This window comes from Drosophila kikkawai, chromosome 3R, assembly GCF_030179895.1.
Source record: "Drosophila kikkawai strain 14028-0561.14 chromosome 3R, DkikHiC1v2, whole genome shotgun sequence".
Taxonomy (NCBI): Eukaryota; Metazoa; Arthropoda; class Insecta; order Diptera; family Drosophilidae; genus Drosophila; species Drosophila kikkawai.
In genome coordinates this window covers 20,621,177-20,633,134 of record NC_091731.1, presented here as the reverse complement: position 1 = coordinate 20,633,134, position 11,958 = coordinate 20,621,177, and the positions used below count along the sequence as shown (strand labels likewise).

Below are 11,958 nucleotides of genomic sequence, written 5' to 3'. Positions count from 1 at the left end.
ATTTATTTACTTGTCAAGTTCGTGTTCTACGCGTAAATAACATGGCACTGACTACAAAATGGAATAAAGCGCCATTTGTTCGTTTTTTATACGTGTTTGATTTTGGTACTTTTGAGTTACTTGACTATTTTACATGTATCTTACAGATACATACTTATTTATATTAATCATATTAAATTTGCTTATAAAGTTTTAGTTTCTAAATATTTATTTCGTACATTATTAACTGTTTTTAAAGGCATTTAAACTTTCTAGAATATTTCTTACTTAAAGTTATTCATAGCTCGGTGGCAACTCTGTGAGTAAACATTTACGATTTGTCTTTGTCTTTCTCTCGAAAATGCTATCTCGCTCTGGAAATTTCCACTTTACACCTATCAACATGAAATTCCATCTAATTATATGGAAAACTGCCTATTCTATACAAGTTCAAGGGTATAAACCATAGATTGATAGATTTAGCTATTATAGAATCTGGGCTCAAGGATAGAAAAGCCAGGAGGTGGTGATAAAAATTATAAACATATACTTTAATGGTTTCGGAGATTCTTTTTTCTCTGTGCTACATACATTCTCTGTTAACTATAATAAATAATAATAATAATAATACTAAATGAATTTGATCTACTAAATCTTTTACATAGAAATACGATATTTTCCTTTCCATATATAATACATCTTACTGAAACCCTTGATCCCTCTTCTCCCTAACTATAGGTAGAAAAATTTTCGATTATTCAGTTTGAGGGTTGTTTTGTAGCACAGTGTCACCCACCACTGCCATGGGAACATGCGAGAAACAGGCCTGCCGAGTCACGTATCCCAAAGATACAGTATTGCCTACCTACTCACTCACCCTCAATTTAATCCGCGACAGACTGGCAGATGGTTCCCGAAGCGAGCGACTCGGGTATAAATAGAGGCGTCGAGGCCAGAGAACGGCACTCTCAAAAATAAAGTGTTCAAGTGCAGTCATAGTGTTTCTGAAAAAAAAAGTCTCAAATTAGTACAAAGAAATTTTCACTCTTGCTGGCTAGCAAGCAGTAGTTACTTATTAATTGGCAAAAAAAATGGAAAAGTGTAAAAATCACAGTAAAGGAGGAGCTGAAGAGCAGTTTTGCTACCAAATGACGGAGGGGCCCACGTAGTATTTCTCAGCGTTGGGCAATATTTGCTCTCGATTTGGAAACAAAGAAACCAGAGGCCCTGGCAACGTTGCGGATTAGTCATCATCGCATCGGGGAATTTCAAAATGCGACAGGCAGTTGGAGAGGCAGAATTTAGCTCGATTTTGGCTAGAAAGTGACCCCCTACGTAGACAGTCTGAGGCAGATCCAGGATATCCCCCCGTGACTACACTCTCTCTGAGCCAGCGGATTGGTTAAAAATGGGATAGGAGGAAGCCAGGTACACACAGCAGCAAATCCAGCGTGTTCTTTTCTCTATTCGTAAGCACAACCTAAGCCTAAGATGTAGTTTTATAAGCTACGAGAAGACAATCTATGGCATAAAAAACGTCCTCAAACGTCACCCGTAGATTACGTTTTTCGCTGAAAATGTCAGCATTTTCACCACGTTGCGTAACGAGGAATACATACATACTTCCCCATTTCATTCCCAGTCGAAAGTTCTCGATTCTCTCTTTGTTCTTCAACCCCCCGGATTGAGAGGCCACCAACTGGCTGCTCTATATATAGCGTATAGCTCATACGCCCCGGGGTAATCGTTACACGTAGTTCCATCTCTCTCCCACTCGGGTGTACACACCCTAAAGTATTCAGACCCGTTTTACATACTCATGTTTGTATGTTAATTGACGTGGATTTCTACATACGTACATACTATATAATATTATTCAGACCCCATACACAGTATGAGTCGGCAATGGCAGCTGCGCAAAATCTCGATGTGGCGTAAATAATACTGCCTGCCTTTCCCTCTGCCCCCCTTTTTCTCGATGGAAAACTTTCCAGCTTGACGTCTTTCTTCATGTTGTTTCTGTCGCTTCTTTTAGGCACTAGTTTGTAGTCGACTTAACCATTTATCTAGCGTTAATCTTATTTGTAACCACCTCTATATGCAACTCTGCCACATCACTTAACCAGCAATATGTATTTCTTTCTCTAAACTTTATAGTTGGGCGTTGAAAGTTGATACGCGAACGTGAAAACATGATACCCTGCGCGAGCCTGGGGCGGCATATGGGTGCCTGAAAATGCACTCCGCCCAGTTACCCCAGTGCTGCTGCGTTTGGCAAAGGCTGCGTCTGCGACTGTGACCGGGACAGAGACAACGCCGCCTGTGGTGTGTCTGCTGGGGTCAAGTGGTCGCGGACCAGTCAGCCCGGGGTGCTCGCGATTCAGTCAGAGATTGATTGTGCGGATTGTGTTATAGGAACACCGGTGTATCGACTTCTCTTCCGCTCCACTAAGGGTGAGCCCTACAAAACGGCCTTCTGTTGCCTACTATCATCATCGAACAAGTACCAAAGCGGGCAGACAGGCATACATATGACTCTGTTCCAACAGCGATCGATCGGTTGAGCTTGGCAGTATTGGCGTTTGAATCAATGTTGAATGACACATCGTCTATGGATTAGGAATCGAACCAGCCTCTCGAAAGCCAAATCAGTTGGTTGTAAATATTAATTTTGTTCCTGTATCCTTATATATTCTGTTGTAAAGCCAAAGCGGAAGACATTTCTTTTACCAACAATGTGTCACTTACATATGTTCTTTTATACCAGATACTGTTCAAATTTTTTTGTTTTTGTACACTTCACCAAATAAGAATTACTTGTACCGATGTATACTTACTTGCTTGTCGAAACAAAACAAAAATGGAAACAAAAAATTAATATGAAAAGAGCGCTCCTTAATGGAAAAAGAAAGCCACTGAAAAAACGTGAATAAAAAAATTCTAAGATTTCAAAAATAAATTTCGAAACTTTTGCTCGAGACATTTTTTTATTTAAAGCTCAGATCCGATTTCAGTTAGATCACCATACTCTTACGTAGCGTACCCACAGTAATCTCATGAAGGAAGGGTTATAATCTCACCAACCGAAAATGTCTGCGATTTACCTGCAAGGTGCTCCGATGTTCTCAAACCAAACCGAAAAATCTGACCAAGTGTCCGCATGAAAAGGAAGGGCCATTGATCTCTATAAAACGCTAAAAGTTTGTATTGGAAAGACTATATGTAAAAAAGTTTAGCTTACAAGTACGTATATTATATATTTTCTCATATTTTTAGGACACTGATATACTCTGGGTACTCATTTCCTTAAAACTACACAAAAATTACCAAAACAGACAATATATAAATAATAATAAACCAACCAACATGATCCTCTTACAAAATATGTTTCCCTAATCTCCGACAGGTAAACCCATCTTATAAATCGGCATAAAACCTGGTTATTTAATTACTAAGATAAACAAGTATTATTACAAATATTATGACTAGTAGGCAGGATTTAAAAAGAGAAAAATAACAAGATTATTAATACTGACTACCATATTAAAACAATATAATAGCTAAGGCTAAAAATAATACATTAATAAATATTTTCAATGAAGGTAACATAAAAAAATATTATTTTCAACATTTTATATTATTATTAGCCAACGTGGCACTGTTTTGGTTTTATATATAAACTACATCGATCTAGCCTTCGTGGCATTATACTGGTAAAATTTATAAATAGGTAGAAATTGGTTAAAAAGTTTGCCTTCGAGGCGTTAAATTGGAAAAGTTTTACAACAAATAGGTAGAAATTGGTATAAATGTTAGCCATCATGGCATTATAATGGTAATATTTACATAAAATAGGTAGGACTTGGTAAAAAGTTAGCCTTAGTGGTAATATTTAGAATATGTAGGAATTGGTAAAAATGGAAGCCATCGGGCATCATCATGGTAATATTTCAACCAAATATAATGTGATTGGTATAAATCTTAGCCTTCGTGGCAATATCTTGGTAATATTTACATAAAATAGGTAGGACTTGGTAAAAACGTTAGCCTTAGTGGCACTATATGGTAGTATTTAAAAAATAGGTAGGAATTGGTACAAATGTAAGCCATCGGGCATTATAATGGTAATATTTCAACCAAATAGGTAGGAATTGGTATAAATGTGTTAGTCTTCATGACAGTGCATTGGTAATTTTTACATAAAATAGGTAGGACTTGGTAAAAACGTTAGCCTTAGTGGCACAATATTGGTTATATTTAGAATAGGTAGGAATTGGTACAAATGTTAGCCATCGTGGCATTATAATGGTACCAAATGGTACCAAATAAGTATGGATTGGTATAAATATCAGCCTTCATGGCAGTGTATTGGTAATATTTCAATTAAATAGGTAGGAATTGGTACAAATGTTAGCCTTCATGGCATTATAATGGTAATTTTTACATAAAATAGGTAGGACTTGGTAAAAACGTTAGCCTTAGTGGCACAATATTGGTAATATTTAGAATAAGTAGGAATTGGTAAAAATGTTAACCATCGTGGTATTATAATGCTAATATTTCAACGAAATGGGTAGGGATTGGTATAAATAACAGCCTTCGTGGCACTATATCGGTAATATTTACATCAAATAGGTAGGAATTGGTACAAATGTTAGCCGTTGTGGCACTTTATTCGTAATATTTCAATTAAATAGGTAGGAATTGGTATAATTGTGTTAGTCTTCATGGCATTATAATGGTAATTACTTACATAAAATAGGTAGGACTTGGTAAAAACGTTAGCCTTAGTGGCACAATATTGGTAATATTTAGAATAAGTAGGAATTGGTAAAAATGTTAACCATCGTGGTATTATAATGCTAATATTTCAACGAAATGGGTAGGGATTGGTATAAATAACAGCCTTCGTGGCACTATATCGGTAATATTTACATCAAATAGGTAGGAATTGGTACAAATGTTAGCCGTTGTGGCACTTTATTCGTAATATTTCAATTAAATAGGTAGGAATTGGTATAATTGTGTTAGTCTTCATGGATTTATAATGGTAATTACTTACATAAAATACGTAGGACTTGGTAAAAACGTTAGCCTTAGTGGCACAATATTGGTAATATTTAGAATAGGTAGGAATTGGTAAAAATGTTAGCCACTGTGGCATTATAATGGTAATATTTTAACGAAATAGGTAGGGATTGGTATAAATATCAGCCTTCATGGCAGTGTATTGGTAATATTTCAATTAAATAGGTAGGAATTGATACAAATGTTTGTCTCCATGACAGTGTATTCGTAATTTTTAGATCAAATAGGTAGGGTTTGGTAAACGTGTTAGCCTTCGTGGCACTAAAATGGAAATATTGTGAATATTTAAAAATACTTGGTAGGGTATAATAAATTATAGCCTACGTGGCAATATTCCTATATTATTCAATAAAAACTTCTGGTAAAAATCCTTGAAATAATTAGGCAGGACTTTAGAAATGTCTCTCAAATATTATCGTTTAACCTATATCCCTGTATCGTTCGTGGAGTGTAAAATATTTACAAAATAATAGGTAGGGCTTAATAAATCGCAGCCTTCGTGGCAATATTCCGATATTTTTCAATAAAAACTCCTGGTAAAAATCCTTGAAATAAACTAGAAAGGGCTTCAGAAATGTCTCTTAAATATTATCAATCAACCTGTATCCCTTAACCGTTCGTGGAGTGTAAAATATTTACAAAATAATAGGTAGGTCTTACTAAATCGTAGCCTTCGTGGCAATATTCCGATATTATTCAATGAAAACTTCTGGTAAAAATCCTTGAAATAATTAGGCAGGGCTTCAGAGGTGTCTCTCAAATATTATCGTTTAACCTATATCCCTTAACCGTTCTTGGAGTGTAAAATATTTGCAAAATAATAGGTAGGTCTTACTAAATCATAGCCTTCGTGGCAATATTCTGATATTATTCAATGAAAACTCCTGGTAAAAATCCTTGAAATAAACTAAGCAGGGCTTCAGAAATGTGTCTCACATCTTATCGTTCAACCTCTATCCCTGTATCGTTCGTGGACTGTAAAATATTTACAAAATAATAGGTAGGTCTTACTAAATCATAGCCTTCGTGGCAATATTCCGATATTATTCAATAAAAACTCCTGGTAAAAATCCTTGAAATAAACTAGGCAGGGTTTCAGAAATGTCTCTTAAATATTATCAATCAACCTGTATCCCTTAACCGTTCTTGGAGTGTAAAATATTTGCAAAATAATAGGTAGGTCTTACTAAATCATAGCCTTCGTGGCAATATTCCGATATTATTCAATAAAAACTTCTGGTAAAAATCCTTGAAATAAACTAGAAAGGGCTTCAGAAATGTCTCTTAAATATTATCAATCAACCTGTATCCCTTAACCGTTCTTGGAGTGTAAAATATTTGCAAAATAATAGGTAGGTCTTACTAAATCATAGCCTTCGTGGCAAAATTCTGATATTATTCAATGAAAACTCCTGGTAAAAATCCTTGAAATAAACTAAGCAGGGCTTCAGAAATGTGTCTCACATCTTATCGTTCAACCTCTATCCCTGTATCGTTCGTGGACTGTAAAATATTTACAAAATAATAGGTAGGTCTTACTAAATCATAGCCTTCGTGGCAATATTCCAAAATTATTCAATTAAAACTTCTGGTAAAAATCCTTGAAATAAACTAGAAAGGGCTTCAGAAATGTCTCTTAAATATTATCAATCAACCTATATCCCTTAACCGTTCTTGGAGTGTAAAATATTTGCAAAATAATAGGTAGGTCTTACTAAATCATAGCCTTCGTGGCAATATTCTGATATTATTCAATGAAAACTCCTGGTAAAAATCCTTGAAATAAACTAAGCAGGGCTTCAGAAATGTGTCTCACATCTTATCGTTCAACCTCTATCCCTGTATTGTTCGTGGACTGTAAAATATTTACAAAATAATAGGTAGGTCTTACTAAATCATAGCCTTCGTGGCAATATTCCGATATTATTCAATAAAAACTCCTGGTAAAAATCCTTGAAATAAACTAGAAAGGGCTTCAGAAATGTCTCTTAAATATTATCAATCAACCTGTATCCCTTAACCGTTCTTGGAGTGTAAAATATTTGCAAAATAATAGGTAGGTCTTACTAAATCATAGCCTTCGTGGCAATATTCCGATATTATTCAATAAAAACTTCTGGTAAAAATCCTTGAAATAAACTAAGCAGGGCTTCAGAAATGTGTCTCACATCTTATCGTTCAACCTCTATCCCTGTATCGTTCGTGGACTGTAAAATATTTACAAAATAATAGGTAGGGCTTACTAAATCATAGCCTTCGTGGCAATATTCCGATATTATTCAATTAAAACTTCTGGTAAAAATCCTTGAAATAATTAGGCAGGGCTTCAGAAATGTGTCTCACATATTCAACCTACATATATCCCTGTATCGTTCGTGGAGTGTAAAATATTTACAAAATAATACGTAGGGCTTACTAAATCGTAGCCTTCGTGGCAATATTCCGATATTATTCAATTAAAACTTCTGGTAAAAATCCCTGAAATAAACTAGGCAGGGCTTCAAAAATGTCTCTCAAATATTATCGATCTACCTATACCCTTTTTCGTCCGTGGAGTGTAAAATATTTACAAAATAATAGGTAGGGCTTACTAAATCATAGCCTTTGTGGCAATATTCCGATATTATTCAATAAAAACTCCTGGTAAAAATCCTTGAAACAAACTAGGCAGGGCTTCAAAAATGTCTCTCAAATATTATCGATCTACCTATATCCCTTAACCGTTCGTGGAGTGTAAAATATTTACAAAATAATAGGTAGGGTTTAATAAATCGTAGCCTTCGTGGCAATATTCCGATATTATTCAATTAAAACTTCTGGTAAAAATCCTTGAAATAATTAGGCAGGGCTTCAGAAATGTGTCTCACATATTCAACCTACATATATCCCTGTATCGTTCGTGGAGTGTAAAATATTTACAAAATAATACGTAGGGCTTACTAAATCGTAGCCTTCGTGGCAATATTCCGATATTATTCAATTAAAACTTCTGGTAAAAATCCCTGAAATAAACTAGGCAGGGCTTCAAAAATGTCTCTCAAATATTATCGATCTACCTATACCCTTTTTCGTCCGTGGAGTGTAAAATATTTACAAAATAATAGGTAGGGCTTACTAAATCGTAGCCTTCGTGGCAATATTCCGATATTATTCAATTAAAACTTCTGGTAAAAATCCTTGAAATAATTAGGCAGGGCTTCAAAAATGTCTCTCAAATATTATCGATCTACCTATATCCCCTAACCGTTCGTGGAGTGTAAAATATTTACAAAATAATAGGTAGGGCTTACTAAATCGTAGCCTTCGTGGCAATATTCCGATATTATTCAATTAAAACTTCTGGTAAAAATCCTTGAAATAATTAGGCAGGGCTTCAAAAATGTCTCTCAAATATTATCGATCTACCTATATCCCCTAACCGTTCGTGGAGTGTAAAATATTTACAAAATAATAGGTAGGTCTTACTAAATCGTAGCCTTCGTGGCAATATTCCGATATTATTCAATGAAAACTCCTGGTAAAAATCCTTGAAACAAACTAGGCAGGGCTTCAAAAATGTCTCTCAAATATTATCGATCTACCTATATCCCTTAACCGTTCGTGAAGTGTAAAATATTTACAAAATAATAGGTAGGGCTTACTAAATCGTAGCCTTCGTGGCAATATTCCGATATTATTCAATTAAAACTTCTGGTAAAAATCCTTGAAATAATTAGGCAGGGCTTCAAAAATGTCTCTCAAATATTATCGATCTACCTATATCCCCTAACCGTTCGTGGAGTGTAAAATATTTACAAAATAATAGGTAGGGTTTAATAAATCGTAGCCTTCGTGGCAATATTCCGATATTATTCAATTAAAACTTCTGGTAAAAATCCTTGAAATAATTAGGCAGGGCTTCAAAAATGTCTCTCAAATATTATCGATCTACCTATATCCCCTAACCGTTCGTGGAGTGTAAAATATTTACAAAATAATAGGTAGGTCTTACTAAATCGTAGCCTTCGTGGCAATATTCCGATATTATTCAATGAAAACTCCTGGTAAAAATCCTTGAAACAAACTAGGCAGGGCTTCAAAAATGTCTCTCAAATATTATCGATCTACCTATATCCCTTAACTGTTCGTGGAGTGTAAAATATTTACAAAATAATAGGTAGGTCTTACTAAATCATAGCCTTCGTGGCAATATTCCGATATTATTCAATAAAAACTCCTGGTAAAAATCCTTGAAACAAACTAGGCAGGGCTTCAGAAATGTCTCTCAAATATTATCTATCTACGTATATCCCTTAACTGTTCGTGGAGTGTAAAATATTTACAAAATAATAGGTAGGTATTACTAAATCATAGCCTTCGTGGCAATATTCCGATATTATTCAATAAAAACTCCTGGTAAAAATCCTTGAAACAAACTAGGCAGGGCTTCAGAAATGTCTCTCAAATATTATCTATCTACGTATATCCCTTAACTGTTCGTGGAGTGTAAAATATTTACAAAATAATAGGTAGGTATTACTAAATCATAGCCATCGTGGCAATATTCCGATATTATTCAATAAAAACTCCTGGTAAAAATCCTTGAAACAAACTAGGCAGGGCTTCAAAAATGTCTCTCAAATATTATCGATCTACCTATATCCCTTAACCGTTCGTGAAGTGTAAAATATTTACAAAATAATAGGTAGGGCTTACTAAATCGTAGCCTTCGTGGCAATATTCCGATATTATTCAATAAAAACTCCTGGTAAAAATCCTTGAAACAAACTAGGCAGGGCTTCAAAAATGTCTCTCAAATATTATCGATCTACCTATATCCCTTAACTGTTCGTGGAGTGTAAAATATTTACAAAATAATAGGTAGGTATTACTAAATCATAGCCTTCGTGGCAATATTCCGATATTATTCAATAAAAACTCCTGGTAAAAATCCTTGAAATAATTAGGCAGGGCTTCAAAAATGTCTCTCAAATATTATCGATCTACCTATATCCCCTAACCGTTCGTGGAGTGTAAAATATTTACAAAATAATAGGTAGGGTTTAATAAATCGTAGCCTTCGTGGCAATATTCCGATATTATTCAATTAAAACTTCTGGTAAAAATCCTTGAAATAATTAGGCAGGGCTTCAAAAATGTCTCTCAAATATTATCTATCTACGTATATCCCTTAACTGTTCGTGGAGTGTAAAATATTTACAAAATAATAGGTAGGTCTTACTAAATCATAGCCTTCGTGGCAATATTCCGATATTATTCAATAAAAACTCCTGGTAAAAATCCTTGAAACAAACTAGGCAGGGCTTCAAAAATGTCTCTCAAATATTATCGATCTACCTATATCCCTTAACTGTTCGTGGAGTGTAAAATATTTACAAAATAATAGGTAGGTCTTACTAAATCATAGCCTTCGTGGCAATATTCCGATATTATTCAATAAAAACTCCTGGTAAAAATCCTTGAAACAAACTAGGCAGGGCTTCAGAAATGTCTCTCAAATATTATCTATCTACGTATATCCCTTAACTGTTCGTGGAGTGTAAAATATTTACAAAATAATAGGTAGGGTTTAATAAATCGTAGCCTTCGTGGCAATATTCCGATATTATTCAATAAAAACTCCTGGTAAAAATCCTTGAAACAAACTAGGCAGGGCTTCAAAAATGTCTCTCAAATATTATCGATCTACCTATATCCCTTAACTGTTCGTGGAGTGTAAAATATTTACAAAATAATAGGTAGGTATTACTAAATCATAGCCATCGTGGCAATATTCCGATATTATTCAATAAAAACTCCTGGTAAAAATCCTTGAAACAAACTAGGCAGGGCTTCAAAAATGTCTCTCAAATATTATCGATCTACCTATATCCCTTAACCGTTCGTGAAGTGTAAAATATTTACAAAATAATAGGTAGGGCTTACTAAATCGTAGCCTTCGTGGCAATATTCCGATATTATTCAATAAAAACTCCTGGTAAAAATCCTTGAAACAAACTAGGCAGGGCTTCAAAAATGTCTCTCAAATATTATCGATCTACCTATATCCCTTAACTGTTCGTGGAGTGTAAAATATTTACAAAATAATAGGTAGGTATTACTAAATCATAGCCTTCGTGGCAATATTCCGATATTATTCAATAAAAACTCCTGGTAAAAATCCTTGAAACAAACTAGGCAGGGCTTCAAAAATGTCTCTCAAATATTATCGATCTACCTATATCCCTTAACTGTTCGTGGAGTGTAAAATATTTACAAAATAATAGGTAGGTCTTACTAAATCATAGCCTTCGTGGCATTATTCCGATATTATTCAATAAAAACTCCTGGTAAAAATCCTTGAAACAAACTAGGCAGGGCTTCAAAAATGTCTCTCAAATATTATCGATCTACCTATATCCCTTAACCGTTCGTGAAGTGTAAAATATTTACAAAATAATAGGTAGGGCTTACTAAATCATAGCCTTCGTGGCATTATTCCGATATTATTCAATGAAAACTTCTGGTAAAAATCCCTGAAATAAACTAGGCAGGGCTTCAGAAATGTCTCTCAAATATTATCGATCTACCTATATCCCTTAACCGTTCGTGGAGTGTAAAATATTTACAAAATAATAGGTAGGTATTACTAAATCATAGCCTTCGTGGCAATATTCCGATATTATTCAATTAAAACTTCTGGTAAAAATCCTTGAAATAATTAGGCAGGGCTTCAAAAATGTCTCTCAAATATTATCGATCTACCTATATCCCTTAACCGTTCGTGAAGTGTAAAATATTTACAAAATAATAGGTAGGGTTTAATAAATCGTAGCCTTCGTGGCAATATTCCGATATTATTCAATGAAAACTTCTGGTAAAAATCCTTGAAATAAACTAGGCAGGACTTCA

The 11,958-nt window shown here is 34.4% G+C and overlaps 1 long non-coding RNA gene across 1 annotated transcript; it reads left to right on the top strand.

Moving 5' to 3' along the window:
• The first annotated feature begins 888 nt into the window (after nt 1–888).
• Nucleotides 889–2,959, top strand: LOC138928770 (uncharacterized). Its single transcript, XR_011445112.1, has 2 exons — nt 889–1,407; nt 2,137–2,959. It is a non-coding gene; the product is annotated as an uncharacterized lncRNA (long non-coding RNA).
• Nucleotides 2,960–11,958: the final 8,999 nt, after the last annotated feature.